Source organism: Balaenoptera physalus (genome assembly GCF_965194825.1).
Source record: "Balaenoptera physalus genome assembly, chromosome: 2".
Classification (NCBI taxonomy): Eukaryota; Metazoa; Chordata; class Mammalia; order Artiodactyla; family Balaenopteridae; genus Balaenoptera; species Balaenoptera physalus.
The window spans coordinates 113894785-113912989 of record NC_138883.1 but is presented as its reverse complement, the minus strand read 5'-3'; the positions used below and the strand labels follow the sequence as shown (position 1 = coordinate 113912989).

General features: G+C 45.3%; 1 long non-coding RNA gene across 1 annotated transcript; it reads right to left on the bottom strand.

Moving 5' to 3' along the window:
* Positions 1-4698: 4698 nt before the first annotated feature.
* LOC309654338 lies at positions 4699-18001 on the bottom strand. Its single transcript, XR_014260163.1, has 2 exons — positions 14417-18001; positions 4699-10025 (listed from the first exon to the last, which is right to left on the bottom strand). It is a non-coding gene; the product is annotated as an uncharacterized lncRNA (long non-coding RNA).
* Positions 18002-18205: the final 204 nt, after the last annotated feature.

The window sequence follows — 18205 nt, the reverse complement described above, 5'->3', positions numbered from 1 at the left end:
AGCTAAAGTTTCAGACAAACAGTGGCCTTCAGGCTGGGGCGGTAGAGCTATTTTACAGGCAGGGTAAGGTCCTGCAGTCCCCACCTGTGGATGAGCGCCTGTCTCTGCACACCCACTCCCGGTAGCCTTCTTTAACTCAGTGTGCCCACTTTATGGGGCAACGGAGGAAGGGAGAGCTTACAGGTTACTCAGCCTCTGAGCCTCACCTCCTCCGCACATTATTTTATCCAACGATAAGAATATCTGTGGGGGGACTTCCCTGGTGGTGCAATGGTTAAGAATCCGCCTGCCAATGCAGGGGACACGGGTTCGCGCCCAGGTCCGGGAAGATCCCACATGCCGCGGAGCAACTAAGCCCGTGCACAACTACTGAGCCTGCGCTCTAGAGCCCGCAAGCCACAATTACTGAGCCCATGTGCCACAACTACTGAAGCCCGCGCGCCTAGAGACTGTGCTCCGCAACAAGAGAAGCCACTGCAATGAAAAATAAAGCCCGCGCACCGCAACGAAGAGTAGCCCCCGCTCGCCGCAGCTAGAGAAAGCCCGCGTGCAGCAACAAAGACCCAATGCAGCCAAAAAATTAAAAAACAAATAAATAAATTTATAAAAAAAAAAAAAAAGAATATCTGCGGTGTCAAACAGGAACACCTGACTAGGTTCATGGCTAGTAAAAGGCAGGGCAGAGAGCTGAACCCAGGTGGGTCTCAGCCAAAGGCAAGGGCCTCCTCCCCTCTGTTTTGGGGTCTTCCCCCTGAGGTGGGGAGGTGACCCAGTGCTGTCCACAGCCACCTCAATGGCAGCCTGGATGGGCAAGGACACTTCTAGAAATAGGGCTGGGACAGAGTGCTGACCCCAGGGAGGAGGGGGGTTGGCACTGGGCCTGAGGCTTTCTTAAAGTCTGGGTGTGGACCTTTTGAAGTTTGTTCTCAGGAAAGGCCGGAGAAGCCTTGCTGTGTTCTCTGTCTCCACCCAGCTCAGGAGCTGTGAGAGGTGGAGGCAGAAGTGCTCCCCTGTGCTCTCCTGGGGACTGACCGGCTGGGCAGGGCAGCTCGGGTCAGCTGATGAGCCCTGTGACGTACCCGGCTGCTTAAGGCGCGGAAGTCCAGATTTACACAAAACATTTAGCAGAGCGAAAAGGCTTCACTTTGACAGGAGGATTTCAAGTGATAGTCATAACCACTGTTTACCAAGCTCTTACTACAGGCCAGGTGCCCAGAGCTCTGTAGACACGGAATCTCATTTGACGCTCATCAACAGCCATGTCTATCTTTATCCCCATTTCATAGATTGGAAAGTTGAGGTAGTGACTTATACAAGGTCACACAGCCAGGACTCAGGACTGGTCCAGAGTTTGTGCCATCAATTGCTGTGCTACAGTCTTCCTTGGGAACCAGAGGGTACATTTCAATGTCCAAAAATTAAATATATATACAATTTTCCCTGGAGCACATCTGCTCTGAGGTTCACTACAACATATATCCTACAGGTAACGTTGAAAATATGACTCCTATTCACATTAGCCAGCCAATCTTGAGGCTTTCACAGGATCGAGCCTTTGAGAAATGGTCCACTTATGGGAAATAGGGCATGCTTGTAGTCAATTTCTTACATTAGAATACAGGGATGTAGAGATCTATTAGGTATTGTAGGAACAGCGAACTCCTACAAGGGCAAGTGACTTCCACGAATTAAAGGCTGAGTCTGCATTAGATTGCCATCTGCCCTGCTGGAGTTTCTCCCTCCTCAAAAGTTGTTGTGCAGCTATTTTCGAGGTGGTTTCTGAATGAATACTAGAAAGTCCCTTTGGGTCCAGCCTGTGTCAGACCTAGCCTACATGATTTGTTTTTTTTGCCCTTTAAAGAGTCAAGCGAGACGTCTTTCTTCTAACACACAGATCTGGGAATCTGCTAAAAGCAAGTGGTCACCACCGCCCTCACTCTCAAGTAACTTTCTGCACCACAGCTGGGTTTGAGAATACTCCTGAAATCCCTGCTAAATATTTTAGCGTGGGGAGGGAGCTGCTAAAGAGAGGGAGAAGATAATTGAGGGCTGTGTAAATATTTAATTTAGCCCCAAGCTAGTATCCTTAATTACAGAACATTGATGTCTTTATCATAATATTCCCCAGTCTAACTAACGACAAACAGCCCTTTCTCAAGCTCACTTCAAACCCCGGGTCAGAAGACTCCAGGCAGAGCCTCTTTCTATTACTTGCACGCTCTGTTCCCTCTGTCCTCCCAGTCCGCTCCCGTGTTACCCTTCACCTCCCTGGCACGTCCTCACCACCCAGGGCCAAAGGAGGGGTGGGATGGATTGCATCATCTCTGCTTACAGATGGGGAAACTGAGGCTTAAAGGGTCAGCAAAGCTGACCGAGCCCAGGTGTCCTCACCCAGATCCTGAGTATTTTCTGCCCTACCTTGGGGCCCACAGGGAGGCCCTCTGGACCATTGGGGCCCCTATGGCTCCTCCCCGCTCTGAGTTCAGTTCTCTGTAATGAATGAGTAAAGCGAGTCAGCAAATTGCACAGAGAGAAAGGGCCATGGACTGCCTCACTCTCGCCCAGGACTGCCAGGGCTGGGGGCCAGGGGCCTCTGGGTAATTGCCAGGCAACCAGGCAGAGTCAGCACCCGCCCCACCACCGCAGCCCAGGCCCTGGCTGCAGCTCCCCATTTTGCACACTCCATCCCTGCCCTTATTCATCCTTCCAGGGCCAGGTACTTCATGCCTTATCTCCGGTTCTCACGACAACCTGACAACCTGGTGAGGCTGGCGTTGCCATCCCACATTGCAGACGAAGTCACTGGGGAGGTGCAGAGTGGTGAGGTGGCTTGTTCAAGCTCGTGCACTTGGCAAATGGCTGAGTAAGGACTTGACCCCAAAATGTGTGTTCTCCAGACACCAAGCTCTCCATCTGGCACCCCAGTCTTCCCCTCACAGCCCAACTTCCGATGGCGGTTCTGCCTGCCCCAGCGCTTGGTGAGGGCCGCCTGCCGGGCTCCGTCCTGGCTGGTAGAGCCTCAGTTTTGAGCCTCACCTGCCCAACATACACTGCACCTAGTCACTTGCATTGAAGGATCGATGTGCTGAGAAGCACTGCAGGATCCCATCACCCCGGGGACCAGGTCAGATGCTCACAGGTGGGCTAGGGCTCACAGGGTAGGGAGGGTGAAGCTTCCTCTGTCTCTGATTTCTTTCTTCATTCACTCACTCATTCATTCTTTCTTCAGCTCCTTGCTGAGAATCTGCTCTGTGACAGAAGCTGAATAATGGCCCCTCAAAGATGTTCACGTCTTGATCCCAGATCCTGTGAATATGTTACCATACATGGTGAAAAGGATTTTGCAGATGTGATTAAGTTAAGGAGCTCAAGATGGGAAGATTGTCCTGGATTATCAGAGTGGGCCCCTTGTAATCACAAGGGTTCTTACAAGAGGGAGGCGGGAGGGTCAGAGGTCAGAGAAAGAGTGTGATGATGGAACTAGAGGTCAGAGGAATGCAGCCACAAGCCAGAGAATGTGAGCAGCTTCTGGAAGCTGGAAAAGCCAAGGAAATGGATTCTCCCCAGAGTCTCCAGAAGGAACACATCTGTACTAACACCTTGATTTTAGCCCAGGGAAACTGATTTTGGACTTCTGATCTCCAGAACCATAAGATAATAAATTTGTATTGTTTTAAGCCGCTGTGTTTGTGACAATTTGTTATAGCTGTACTAGGAAACTAATACAGATATGAAGATAAATGAGATGTGGTTCCTAACCTTGAGGAGCCCCTTATGAGGCCCGTGCAGAATCCCCTGAGGGCTTGTTAAACACAGATTCTGGGCCCTACCCACAGAGTTCCTGTTTCAGTAGACCTGGGGCGTGGTGAGAGTTTGCACTCTGACAAGCTCCCAGGAGATGCTGAGGCGCCGGCTGGGGAACCACACTTTGCCGCTGATGTACAACAGCGGTTCTCAAGTTCTAATGTGCATTCAACTGTCCTGGGGACCTTGTTAACATGCTGGTTCTGAAGTTAATTTGTTCATTTGTTTGTTGCCATGTTAATTGCCTGAACTCTCTTTAGAATGTCAGGTCTGTGAAAGCAGCACCTCTGCCGTTGCTGTTAGAACAGGGCCTGGCAACAGATACTCGATAAACATCTGCTGTTAGGACGGGTGAATGAGCAAGGGTTTGGAGCTTGCAGGAACAGTTTAGGCCAGACATCGTAATGTGGGTGTCCCGGGTGCCCTTGCTGATGCCACAGAGTGAATGAAATCCCAGGGGGACAGAATGAAGATCAGGAAGGAAAAGGGGCTGGAAGGGGTCCCGGAGGACCCCATCATAGGAGAGGGCCGCAGGAGTATCCACAATGGAGGAGGAGCAGCTGGAGGAGAGGGGAGAGCGAGGAGACAGCCAGCGGAGAGGGTATTCAGGAAGGAAGGTCTGCAGTGCCAAGAGCGCAGAGGGCCAGAAGGGGCTTCCGGATGAGGCTATAGGGAAGGAAAACTTCAGCACATAGCTCCTGCTATTGGGAGCTGGGGTGGCATCTCCTAGGTGAAGGACTGAATGATTAGGGAGGACTTAAGGGCTCAGCTACTATGCATCCATTTTTCTTCTCTCTTGACTTAGACAATTTGTAAAAGCAATATGTGTATGTTGGGAAATATTTTGGAGAATTCTGAGAAGTATAAGTAAGAAAACTGAAATCTTTTATCATCGTCATACCCAGAAAGGAGCCCTATTTACATTTATATGCATTTCCATCTTTATTGAATACATGTATGTAATACATAAAATTTTCCTTCAGATTGGGATAAGACTGTTTATATGTTTATATCCTGTTTCTTTTACTTAATACATTGTTCCATAAGTATTTTTCATGTTATTTTGGAGAGCAAAATATAATTTTGAAGGGTAGATAATACACTTTTGCACAAATGCACTGTAATTTAACCGTACCCTTGTTTTTGAGTATTTAAGCTGTTGCATTGTGGTTTTAATTCGAATTACCTTAAGGCAAATGATGCTCAGCGTCTTTCATGTGTTTATTTGCCTTATTTCTTCTTTTGCAAAGTGTCTGTTGAAATCTTTTGCTTATTTTTGGATTGGGTTATTTCTTTTCCTATTTTTGAGTCCTTTATATATTCTGAGTATAAGTCCTTTGTCAGAGATGTGATTTGTAAATATTTTCTCCCAATGTCCCAGGACATTTTCAGTGTCCTTTGCAGAGCAGAAGTTTTTAATATCGATGAAGTCCAATTTATTATTAATTTTTTTCTTTTAAAGATTATGCTTTTGATATCTAAGAGCTCTTTGCCTAACCCAAAGTCACGAATATTTTCTCTTGTATCTTCTAGAAGTTCTATAGGTTTGCATTTTACATTTAGAACTATGATCCTTTTTGGAGTTAATTTTTGTATACGATGTGGAGTAAATTTTGTATAAGATGTGGAGTACGTGGTCTTTTTGCTTTTTTTTTGTCTTGCAAATACATGTTGAATTGTCCTAAGCATTCATGCACTCGTACAAAGCATGTGAGTGTGCACCCTGGGGCTGGCACATCCCCATTTACACACAGCAAGGACACAGGAATTTGCCTTTGCACCACACTCCCACACAAGGGGAGACCATGCTTGGCAAGAAGCGCCCTTGGCTCCGGATCAGATCTCTACTCTGTTTCCAGCCTGCCCCTGACTCTCAGGAAGAAGTTACACCATCTCCCTGGGCCTCAGTTTCAGCATCTGAAAATGGCAGTAACAACCCTGACCTCACTGGGTTGTTGTGAGGCTGCGGAGGTGTAACTTGGTAGCAGGATTCTAGACACACACACGAACAAACTGAGGAGTTCTGTAAGGCAAGGAGATGGGTCTGAGCGACAGTTTTGGGTGGAGGAATGGGGTCGGCTTGAATGGGAGAGGAATTCTTTTTTTAATGCATTTTTTATGTATTTAAAAATTGAAGTATAGGTAATTTACATGTGTAAGATATTGAGTATAGTTCCCTGTGCTATACAATAGGTCCTTGTTGTTTACCTATTTTATATATATCGATAGTAGTGCATGTATGTTAATCCTAAACTCCTAATTTATCTCTCCCCTCATCCCATCCCCTTTGGTAACACAGTTTGTTTTCTGTCTGTGAGTCTATTTCTGTTTTGTAAATAAGTTCATTTGTATCATTTTTTAAAGTTTCACATATAAATGATATCATATGATCTTTGTCTTTCTCTGACTTGCTTCATTTAGTATGATAATCTCTAGGCCCATCCATGTTGCTGCAAATGGCACTATTTCGTTCTTTTTTATGGCTGAGTAACATTCCATTGTATATATGTACCACATCTTCTTTATCCATCCATCTGTCAATGGACACTTAGGTTGCTTCCATATATTGGCTATTGTAAATAGTGCTGCAATGAACACTGGGGTGCACGTCTCTTTTCAAATTAGAGTTTTCTCTAGATACATGCCCAGGAGTGGGATTGCTGGAGCATGTGGTAGCTCTAGTTTTAGTTTTTTAAGGAACCTCCATACTGTTTTCCATAGTGGCTGCACCAATTTACATTCCCACCAACTGTGTGGGACAGGAATTCTTGATGGATTTCCAGGGAGCTGTATCTCTGCAAACCCTGGGAAGCAGCTACAAAGACTGCCTGGGGTTTGTCCTATTCTCTGTTTCCCTTCGGTGAAAAGGGCTTCCATTGCAGTCTGAGGGACTGAGGTTAGACGTTGGGAATAACTTTCCCTCTGACAGAGGAAGAAGTGAAAAGGGATAACTGAGTTCATGGTGCAGGGAGTAGCGTGGGTCTTTCCTGGTTGTGCCTGTCCAGACTTCCTTCCTTCCCTGAGGGACCCAGCTGGGCCTCTCCAGGCTGGGGTCTGACTTTGATGCAGGCAATTTGCTGGAGAAGGGCCTCGCTGCCCTGCAGGTGGTGCCCTTGAGCCGGCCCAGGAGGTGGCTCGGACTTCACCCAGCACTGCAGCTGCTCGAACGGGCGGCCAGAGTCTGGTTCCCACCCTGTGCCCGCAGGGCCTCAGGCTAGGGGTTGCAGGACCCCAGGCCTCAGGCCTGAGTGAGCCAGAAGTAGCTGCTGTGGCATCAATGTGAAGACGGAGAAAAACCCTGGGTTTGGGGGCCGCCCACCTGCCCAAAACAGTTCAGGTGCCCCGCCCTGTGGGCCTTTCCAAGGGTGGCGCTCAGTGTGTGGTGACTCAGAAAAACCTGGTACAGATCTTAGTTCTTCCCCTCACTGCCTGAGGACACCCGGGCATGTCCTTAGTTTCTCCGTTTTCCCACCCAAAAAAGTGAATGATCCGTCCTCCTTCATAGGGCCATCAGAACACCTAATAAGCACTTAATAAATGTTAGCAATTATTGTTATTCAGCAAACGCAATGTGTCAAAGCGTCAAGAAAGATTGTATTGCCAACTAGATGGATATTGAACGCTAGAATCACAAGTGGTTTTATTTTCAGAAAATATTTAAGAAGATTTAATTATAATTTCAAAAAATTAAATTGAGAATTCCAGGTTTAAGTAAAATTTTGATTTTACGTTTTGATATCCGTTACTTATCATTTGTATTTGGCCTTTAAAGTTTAATAGATATGTTTTAATATTTTAGAAAAAATAAAATTTTTTTCACATACATAACTTTTCAAAAAAGTTAATTTTTATAACTGATTTAATTTACATTTCTATGATGAAAATGTATTCAAATTTTATACTCTGGATGTAATTCATTTTATTTTTAATCCCTTGGATCATTGAGAATGAGTGCAAATAGACATGATGATAGAAAGAGCAATTATGGAAGTGGAACTCAGACAAAAAAAGGCACAAAGAAACAGAAAATCTTGAAAGAGACAGTCTGCTTAAAATTTTAAAAATTGCCAACAACAAGTGAGCAGCTTTCACTGTACCCCTCCCCGTCAAAAACCCCACTTATATGATTACTAGAAATGAAAAAGGAGCTGAATAAACCGCCAACGGTGGATAGTCTTCAATAAAGATAATAGGGAACGTTGATGAGATTTTTTTTTTTTTTAAGATTTTATTTTTATTTATTTATTTATTTTGGCCAAGCCAGGTCTTAGTTGTGGCAAGCGGGATCTTCACTGTGGCATGGGGGACTTTTTAGTTGCAGCAGGCAGGCTTCTTAGTTGCAGCACGCATGCTGGATCCGACCAGGGATCGAACCTGGGCCCCCTGCACTGGGAGCGCAGAGTCTTACCCACTGGACCACCAGGGAAATCCCCAACAAAATGGTCTTAAAGGGATCAGAGATAATTTGGACAAGATACAGTAGCACTAGAAGAGTTCAATGAAACAGCAGATGATCCTCAAAGAGCAAACCATGGACTTTGGCAGAAAATGAAAGTATCTTTAAAAGTGTGTTAATTATTTGCTTGCCACTAATAATGTTAGCAAAGGGTTATTTTTAAAAAACACACAAATCTAAGTTGGCTGTGTCATTTTTTAAAGGACTAAAAATATTTTTAAATGTTTAGAGAAAAAAGTTTTTATAAGTAGAAAGAACCTTCATATATAATATGAAGTAAAAGTAATATTCCAATAAAATGTAAGGAAACTAGAAAGCAGAAATAAAACGCTCATATGACCATAAAGGAGAAGATTCACATTCACATAGTCCAGTTTATAGAGACTATTTTCTAGCCATTTCTGCCTAGATTAAGGCAGAATCTCAATTGAGAGATTTGAACAAATGAGCAAAATACTGGTATTTGGGGTTTTCTTTATAATGTCCCAATGTTGAGAAATGTGAAAGAACTTAAGAAATGCTACATGGATTCTTCATGCTAATCAAGGAATATAAATTAACACACTGCTTCCTTTATCTGGAAAGTCCTGCTATGAAAAAATACCAGCTGAATTAAAGAGTGTGCTTGCGGGGGTACAGTCTGTCACAGCCACCCTGCCTCATCACAGACCTGCAACAAATATTTTATGGTTTGGCGTTTGGGGTACCACCAAGCTAGATACTGCTTCACGAGATGTTGAAATCTATAATGAGAGAAATTCCTAGGGGACAATTAGAATATTATGTAATGTTTCCTGTGATAATGATGAGTTATTCTATATAAGCTTATTACACTATTTGAACATGTAAAATTTATGATTCACTTCTGAACCTACGGACCACTTTAAGGAATATATGACTAATTCCAGTTGCTACTGTCTCAGAATATTGAAGTTTTTCCATACAGAATTTAAAGAAAAACTAAGAACTCAAGAAAGGTTGTCTAACTTGGCATTTCTGGCAGTAGAACAAAGTTTTGTTACCAATTACTTAACAACAATGTGATTTTGTTGAAATAAAGGAAGAGATGCACTAAATGAATAATGTATAACTTACCTGTTTTTATTTTATTAGTCTTTCAAACATCACTAGCCCACCAACAGAACACTCAGACATACATAGTAATGATTAAATTTAGCCATCTTTGATATTTTACTAACTTTCAGCCATATAAAAGCCAGTTTTCAGTCACATGAAAAACACTATTTTCAATTTTGTCATTATTAAGGTATATCTGTTAAGGTAGGAGGAGAAAACAACTTTCTTTAAAGGGCTTGTGAGCCTGATTAAGAACTTTGAAATATTTAGTCATGTGGTTGGTGGGTCTCCATTTGTACTCTTGTTCCAGGCCCCAGAAATGTTAGGAGACCACCCGAAGACCCTTCTTCAGAGAGCCTGTGAGGCATAATGGAGAATCAGTGAGTATGGAACAAGAAGACCCACCTTACTGGACTTATTTTCCTTCCTCGTCCATGAATCCGAGGTGACACGGCCTGCCTCCCAGCACCATTTAGAATTCCCAGGACATAGTACATGTGGAAGTGCTTCCTGACACGGAGACAACTCTCCAGGTTGTCTGGCCCAAGACCCCTGGTTTCATGCCTTACCTCCTTTGTAAAGGACACTGGCTTGCCCCAGCTGTTGACTCACTGGCAGTTCTAGGCCATCATATTTTATACCACAGCCGTCCTCTTCCCCCTGGTTGACCAAAGGATGGTCAAGTGACCTATGACACAAGAGTAGACAAAGATGAGCTGGAACGGAGAATATTTCCACCTTCCCATCGACCCCACCCCTTTCCCCAGGACATCCTGTGTGTACTCAGCAACTCAGGAGTGCTGCTAAACTTCTGTCTACTCTGCGGGCCCTCCTGCCCCACCCCATCTCTCTAGCTCATAAATGTAGTCTCAATTTTCTTGTGGTATGAGCTAGGAAATTGTTACAGACTCATCTTTTATCTAATGCAGAGAAAAACTGAGATGGCTAAATTAGACGGGCTGTTATCTACTACAATTATGAAAGAATCAAACGATCCTGACCAAATTTAGAACAAAATTTGACCCTAGAAAATGGACTTGGTAGAAATAAAGCTCACAAAAGAGAACTTGCCATGACAGAAACTATCATCAGTGAAATCTGGGACTGACCAAAATGTGATCTATGAACCAAATTTCTAACCTAAAACTTAAGTGAAAAAGAATTGGTCCCCATGAAAATAGTTTTAGTCAACTCGAAATGAAAAAGTGAAAAAATTGGAAATGGCTTAACTGGGCTTTATAGAAAATTGATCAAGGAATTAAATTGACTTAATGGAGTCCATTCTGGAAAGCCCTTTCCCAAGGAAAATTCATCAGAGTCAGCATACTTCCTAGTTATATCTTTATATTCAAAATGTCTCCAGTGGATTCTCTGTGGAATTTTCATTAAGAAACAAGAGGTGGTTCATGGTGGTTGCACCTGAAAGGTCGCGGTGTAGAGGGGCTGGGGAAGGTGTGGGCAGGGTCTTTGTAGGTGGGCTCCTCTCTCCCTAAAAATGTACTAGAATTATATGACTGCATTGGTATTACGACAAATATAATCCAGGCTGGATTCATTGTTTTCTATTCGCCATTATTATATTCGTCTTTTTCTTCTGATTTTAAAAGAAATTAAAATTAAAACACTTTTGTGGGCTCCTAAAAAGCATTGAGGGCCTTAGGCGTTGTGACTAATGGATAAGTTGGCCCTGGAAGGGGCCCAGGCCAAGGGTAAGCAGGAAAGTCTGAATGAACCTGGGGGTAGGGTGGGGCCGGATGGAAGGAAGAGACAGGGCTTTACCTTCACCTTCTTAATGGAAGTTGCCAGGGTGACAGCTCCCAGCCCAGCCTTCCTTCAGCTGCTCTGCTTTTCCTAAGGCCTGGTTTCCATTCACATATCTCTTTACAGTGAACGTCCCATCTCTCAAGGAGCCCTGGGTTTCTGTTCTTGCTACCTTAAGAGCCCAAGTAAACAAACAATTCTAAGGGCCTCTACCCACACTCGTGAAGCCCCTCTCAGCAATCCACCTCACGGTCGTCCTGTCTCGGTTGAGTTGTCTGTGTGGAGGAGAGCCGTGTGCATGTGGTCCCCTCCCTGACTCAGCTGTGCACTACTGGGGCCAAGATTGGCTTTCTCTTTAGACCCGCCCCCTAACCATTCCACCTCATCAACATTTGAGTACCTCCTGTGTGCCAGCCCCTAGGTCATAGAGCCTGGGGCACAGCATTAAACAAGACACAGCCCGCCCTCAAGGAACTCATTCAGGGCCAGCTCTGGACAGGGTTTCTCAACCTCAGCACTATTGACATTTGGGCTAGATAATTTTTTGTGTGGGCAGCTGTCCTGTGCATTGTAGGATGTTCAGCAACACCCCTGGCCTCCACTCACTAGGTGCCTCCCCCAGATCATAACCATCAAAATATCTCCAGACACCACCAAATGTCTCCTAGGCGGCAGACATTGCCCTAGTGAGAACCACTGGTTTAGGCAATGGGTGTTGACAACTGAGTCAAAGGGCTCAGGGATCACAGTGTAGCTCATCGTGGGCACCCCAGAACGCCCATAGGAGCTGGAGGGGAGAGAGATGCAGGGATGCAGGTCTGGATGTCAGGGATGCTTCATGGCTGAAGTGCTGTTTTAATTTGGGCCTTGGAGCTGAGCAGAGCCCTGCAAGAACTGTCAACAACATGGAGGAGAAGAATTGAGAGAACTCTTATGACATACGATTTAGGAGAAACGCTTATGCTCCAGTAGGAATGATGGGGGTTAGATAATGGGTAGGTCTCATTATCAACTGGAGGGCGGGGACTGTGTAAATACCTAGGAAATCCTTAGACAATACTTCGGTTACCCATAAGTTAAATCTAGTCTCAAGATGCATTTTGTTTGGTTCATCTAGTAATAATTTAATTTTTGACATGATTTTAAATGCTTTGTTTTAGCCACAGTCCCCACTATTCTTTATCACTCACTGACCCAATTATTCTTTTACAGTTATTTCACTTGCCACGTTTCTGAAGGCTTGTAAGTTTACATCTTTAAATATAAACAATATAGTGACTTTTCACTTGGGGGTTCACAGATACTTTCCAGATCTTTGGGTAAAATTCAGGGCATCAGGAGGCTCAATAATCGGCTGAGACCATGGGGCCCAAAAATGTATCTAAAATTTTCTGGGCATTTTTCTGGTGAGAGAGTCTCTGGCTTTCATAGAATTCTCCAAAGGGTCTGCCCTTCTCTCCTGAAAAAGGCCTAGCTAGGTGGGGCAGAGGTCTTTGCAGGTCCTTGGAGACATTTTGTGCAATCAGCAAAGGAGAGACTCAGGGCTGACTTCCCTTCACCTTTTCCTCTTAGCCTAGTTTAATTCAGTTAGTAATTAAAAATATGAATGCACTGTGGGATCTGCTTAGATCACGGGCAGGCATTGCGGCGGTCACCAGAGGCCTGGGCGCATTGATTTAAGATGTCTGGGCAAACTTTGTGAACCAGAGAGAAAGCCTTCAGTTAAAGATTTCTTCCACCAATTAAGAGGCCCCTTTGGAGGACACAGAGCCAGAGGCAAGACAAGAATCGCAGCTTGGAGGTGCCAGTCAGCCAGGGAGGACACGGGCAACGGTGGTGTGGTCCACGAGTGGTCTCCCTCACCCTCCTCATCTCCCTGGTCCCAGGGCCCGCAGGCTGTGCCACCTCCCAGAAAACCACTCTCACAAAGGATCTGATCACTCCATTTACACCAAGGTGTACATGATGAAGCAGCTTACAATTAGGTTCGCATTTTGACTGTAATCATGTTTTAGCCCAAGAGTCTCTGATTTCACGGGTAGCTTGCTGGGGGCGAGATAAGGGTGGAGGATAACTTTGGGGAGGGGTCCGTGAGGTGGGGATTGGGGGAAGGGGCAGGGGTCCCGTCCTCAGACTCAAAGCCCTTTTCCTCAACTGAGAATTGGAATTGTTCTTTGAGCTGCAAGGACAGCTGGGGCATTTCTTCTGGGTGGTTCCAGTGTGGGCAAAGACTCTTCTTCCCACTGAAAAGACAGCAGCTGTGTGTGATTTCCCTGACTTCTCTGGGTTTTCTGTTAATCCTACCTCTCTGTAGTTTTTGCTCTCAGGATCTGCTGGGCCCACCAGGCCTGGGCTGAGTTCTGAATTTCCCAAGGGGGTGGGCAGGCTGCACTGTGTGTGTGTGTGTGTGTGTGTGAGCGTGCTCACACACATGGGTCTGGGGCTTACCGTGACCCTGACCCATCTCCCAGAGAACTCTGTGCTGAGAACTCTGGGGAACCGGTTTGTTCTGGGGGATGGAGAAAATGAGCAGCTGTAGGGAGGCCTGCACTCTGCCATTAAAGGGGATGCCCACTCCATTGGTCCCCTAGGACCACCCTGAGGATAAACTAAACTAATGGAAGGATGCTAAAAAGTTTAATGTAGGAAAGTTCTTTAGAATCTCATTAATTCCAACTCTAATTTGGAATTTGTAATATTTTTAAATGTTTTGTTTTCATAGCAAAGAATAAAAAACGTATGCCTCCTGAATCTGTTACTTTCGCAGATTATAGAGGGCAGGGACCCATTCTTACTCATCACTGCCTCTCCAGCTGCTGGCAGGCTGCCTGGTAACCGCCCGCTGAATCCTTCCAGATGTTTCTTGTGGATTTACATACATGTGTGTGCATTTGCACACACAAACACACTCTCCTTACATCTTACTCTGTAACATACAGAGCTTTTGAAAGTCCATTACGGAAGACGGTAAACAGCAGGAGGGTGCCAGAGGGGCTGTGATGCTGGGTCATCCAAGATCTAACGTATACAGATGGTCCAGGGATGCAGAAGAAACGGGGCACATACCAAGGAGACTTGATCGCTGAAACAACCTCCTGTTTCCAGGCTCTTCTAATCATTTAGTGGAGCAAGTATCAATTTCAGCAGATCTCATAGAGTCCACAGAGGAAATGGGCTCATTTTCCCATCTGTGGGCCAGCACTGGGGCTGAGATCTGCACCCTTACTTGAGCCCCCTGGGGTGGAGTCAGGAGCTAGTGGGTCATGGTTATTGCTTGGGGATGATGGCTGGGAACATGGAATCTGGGGGCGGACATACCTGGCTTCCAGACCTTGGCTGTCAAATTACTGAATGACTTCTGGCGAGTTGTTTGACTTCTCCAGGTTTGTTTTTTCATCTGTGAAGTTCACATAGTACTTCCTCCCAAGACTGTCAAAAGAATTAGGAGTACATGTGGAGTCCTTTTGCCAGAGCCCGACTGTGTGCACGCAGACACCTGAGCTGCCCATATTCCCACTACTACTTGGCTTTGATTTGGGTGGGGGAGGTTACCCAAAGCCTACCATTGGAAGAGCGCTCCCGGCTGTGGCTCAGGGCAGGCACGGCATCTTCTTACCTTTGCTGTCCTGGCAGCTAGCACATGAAAGGAACTGCATGACCTTGAGCAAGCTGCTTAAACAGTGTTTTGTTTTCTCATCTACCACCCGAGTCGGGCTGAGTGGTAAATGAGGTTGAGCTTGGGGGGCACCTACAATGGTGCTTATTCCCTCTCCTTATTCCTAAACAAAGAACAAGAAACACCAATCCAGGGACTTCCCTGGTGGTCCAGTGGTAAAGAATCCACCTTGCAGCACAAGGGATGCGGGTTCAATCCCTGGCTGGGGAACTGAGATCCCATATGCCGCAGGGCAACTAAGCCCGCGCGCCACAACTACTGAGCTTGAGCACCTCAACTAGAGCCCGCGTGCCACAAACTACAGAGCCCACGCACCCTGGAGCCTGCGTGCCACAACTGGAGAGAAGCCTGCGCTCTGCAATGAAGAGCTCATGTGCCCCAACGAAAGATCCCGCATGTTGCAACTAAGACCCGACGCAGCCAAAAATAAATAAAATAAAATAAAATAAAATAAAATAAATAATAAATAAATCTTAAAAAAAAAACCTTTCTATCATTCTACTTTAAAAAAAAGAAAAAGAAACACCAATCCAGAGCCATTGTTGGCTGTACTTTGCTGTACCCTGATACTCAGAGCTCTGAATGTTTACTCAAGCTGACAAGAAGCTGCCTGGGTGACACCTCCTGGTGGGTATTTCCAGATGGAGACAGTACCCTCTTTGTTGCCTGCAGGAGTTGAGAAGATGCACTCTCCTCCTCCTGATTACCTTGCCACACCATTGATGGGATTTGGGAATTAGTTTGGGGCCTCCCACTCTGTATTCGATTGAATTGCAGAGATTTAATCTCACCGGTGTTAAAAAAGAAAAGACAGAGTAACAGGCATTAAATTAAGCTCCTGCGCTTTTGCCAAGAACCCTCCACCCCCACCAGACCTCAGGGATTTACTTCCTTCTTTAATGCCCAAAGAGATTACTACTCTACTAGTTTTTCTAAACTGAAATGGAACAGCCATTCTTATCTCGGGGATTTCACTAGGTGCTGATGAGAACTGAGCAAAATCCCAGGAAGGCACTGGCTCTTCCAGGTGCACTAGAGGCAATGTGGGTGGGGTTGCCTAATAATATTCTCCCTAAACCGTGTGTTTACCAGCAGTTCGTGGGCTGCTCTATTTCTGATCCTTCCCAGGACTTTTTTCTTCCTCTTTCGCTGTTCTCTTGGCTACCGCTCGATGGTTTGCTTTGCAGTCCTGTCATTTCACAAAATCTTACTTCTGGAAAAGGATTAGAAAAATTACACAGTGTTGCTGCTACTTAACATTCAGGAAATGCAGCATCCACACACAAGTTACCAATCATACTTACCAGATGGTAACTGTATCTTTTCACTAGAAAGTGAGCTGCAAACATTGAAACTCATCACCAACACATTTAAATTCACATCCATTTTCAATGTGACATCCTTAATGAGTTGGTATAATGAAAATCAGTATTTTATCCCTATATTGTTAACTATTTGTAACAATAATGCTACAATAATGCAGACTTGATATTTTTTAAATTGTCATGAAACAAAATCTCACCACAACTTACAATTCTGATATACTCTGTACCTAAATATATTTTTTCAATACTTCAGAGTTCTATATTCAGAATGGGCTAATGGAAATGGCACATGGCAGGAAGAATAAAAATCTTGCAGTTGATGATGGTGTCTATATACTTTTTTAGCACCAGTGCTTAAGCTTAGTGGTTACTTTTTGATCAACTATTTCCCTAAAAAAACTTTTAAGATCAACTAGTTCTCTCTTATTGGACTTGTGTTAGGAGGCAACTGAAGCCCACGGGGGTGGAGTAAGTTCCTGATGTGATAACAGCAGAGCCAGAGAGCCTTGCCTCCCGAGTCACCGGTCTAGATTTCAGTCCACCTAACGCTCCCTAAAGATCTCTGAGTTTTGGCCTTAGCTGGTTGTCAATAAATTAAATGGCAAGCCTGGCTAGTTTGGTTTCCGTGCACTGAATGAGTGAAGAATGGTTGCTAATGGGCTGAATTGTGTCCCACCCAAAATCCATGTTGAAGTCCTAACCACTAGGACCTCAGATTGTGACTGTGTTTGGAGAAAAGACCTTTAAAGAGGTAATTAAGGTAAAATGAGGTTTCTGAATTAATGGGCCCTGATTCAATGTGACTGGCTAGGACACAGACAACACACAGAGGGATGACCGTATGTGAGGACACCGCAAGAAGGCAGCATTCTGCATGCCAAGGAAAGAGGCCGCAGAGGAAACCGTCCCTGGTGACACCTTGATTTTGGACTTTTACCTTCCAGAATTGCGAGAAAATAAATTTCCACTATTTAAGCCACACAGTCTGTGGCTTTTCTTTTTTTTTTTTAATGGCAACCCTAGCAAATACAGTGGTCCAGACTGAAGGAAAATGTAGAACTCACATTATACTTTTCTTTATAATAGAGACACTATGTTATTAAGTAGGGCTCATTTATCCTAAGGATACAGTGGAATCTCATGGAACCGGAGTGGAATGCCAATGGCCTCAGAAATGCATTGGAGGGGCTTCCCTGGTGGCGCAGTGGTTAAGAATCCACCTGCCAATGCACGGGACACGGGTTTGAGCCCTGGTCCGGGAAGATCTCACATGCTGCGGAGCAACTAAGCCCGTGCGCCACAACTACTGAGCCTGAGCTCCAGAGCCCACAAGCCACAACTACTGAGCCTGCATGCCACAACTACTGAAACCTGTGCACCTAGAGCCCGTGCCCCGCAACAACAGAAGCCAGCACAATGCGAAGCCCGTGCACCACAACAAAGACCCAATGCAGCCAAAAATAAAGAAACTTATTAAAAAAAAAAAAAAAGAAATGCATTGGACCCAGGGCCTGGAGCATTGTCAAGATTCTGTTTTCATCTCTGCTTTTCATTGTGTATCTGCTTCAGTTTTGTTTTGTTTTGTTTTTTAAATCCATCCCAATTTCCAATTCCTGGGGGAGAGAATGATTGGCCCAGCTTGAGTGAGGGACTCACCCCTGGTCTAAGAGTCATGTTAGAAATGACTGTTAGAGGGAGGCAGAGTCACATGGCACACCGTGGCCCTCACAACCCTGTGGAGGGCTTCCCTGGTGGCACAGTGGTTAAGAATCCACCTGCCAATGCAGGGCACATGGATTCGAGCCCTGGTCCGGGAAGATTCCACATGCCGCGGAGCAACTAAGCCCGTGCGTCACAGCTACTGAGTCTGCGCTCTAGAGCCTGCGAGCAACTGCTGAAGCCCACAGGCCTAGAGTCCATGCTCCGCAACAAGAGAAGCCACTGCAACGAGAAGCCCATGCACTACAACGAAGAGTAGCCCCTGCTCGCCGCAACTAGAGAAAGCCCGCGTGCAGCAACAAAGACCCAACGCAGCCAAAAATAAATAAAAATAAAAATAAAAAAGCCCTGTGGAGACAAAGGAGGCGTTCTCAGGAAAGGAGCTCA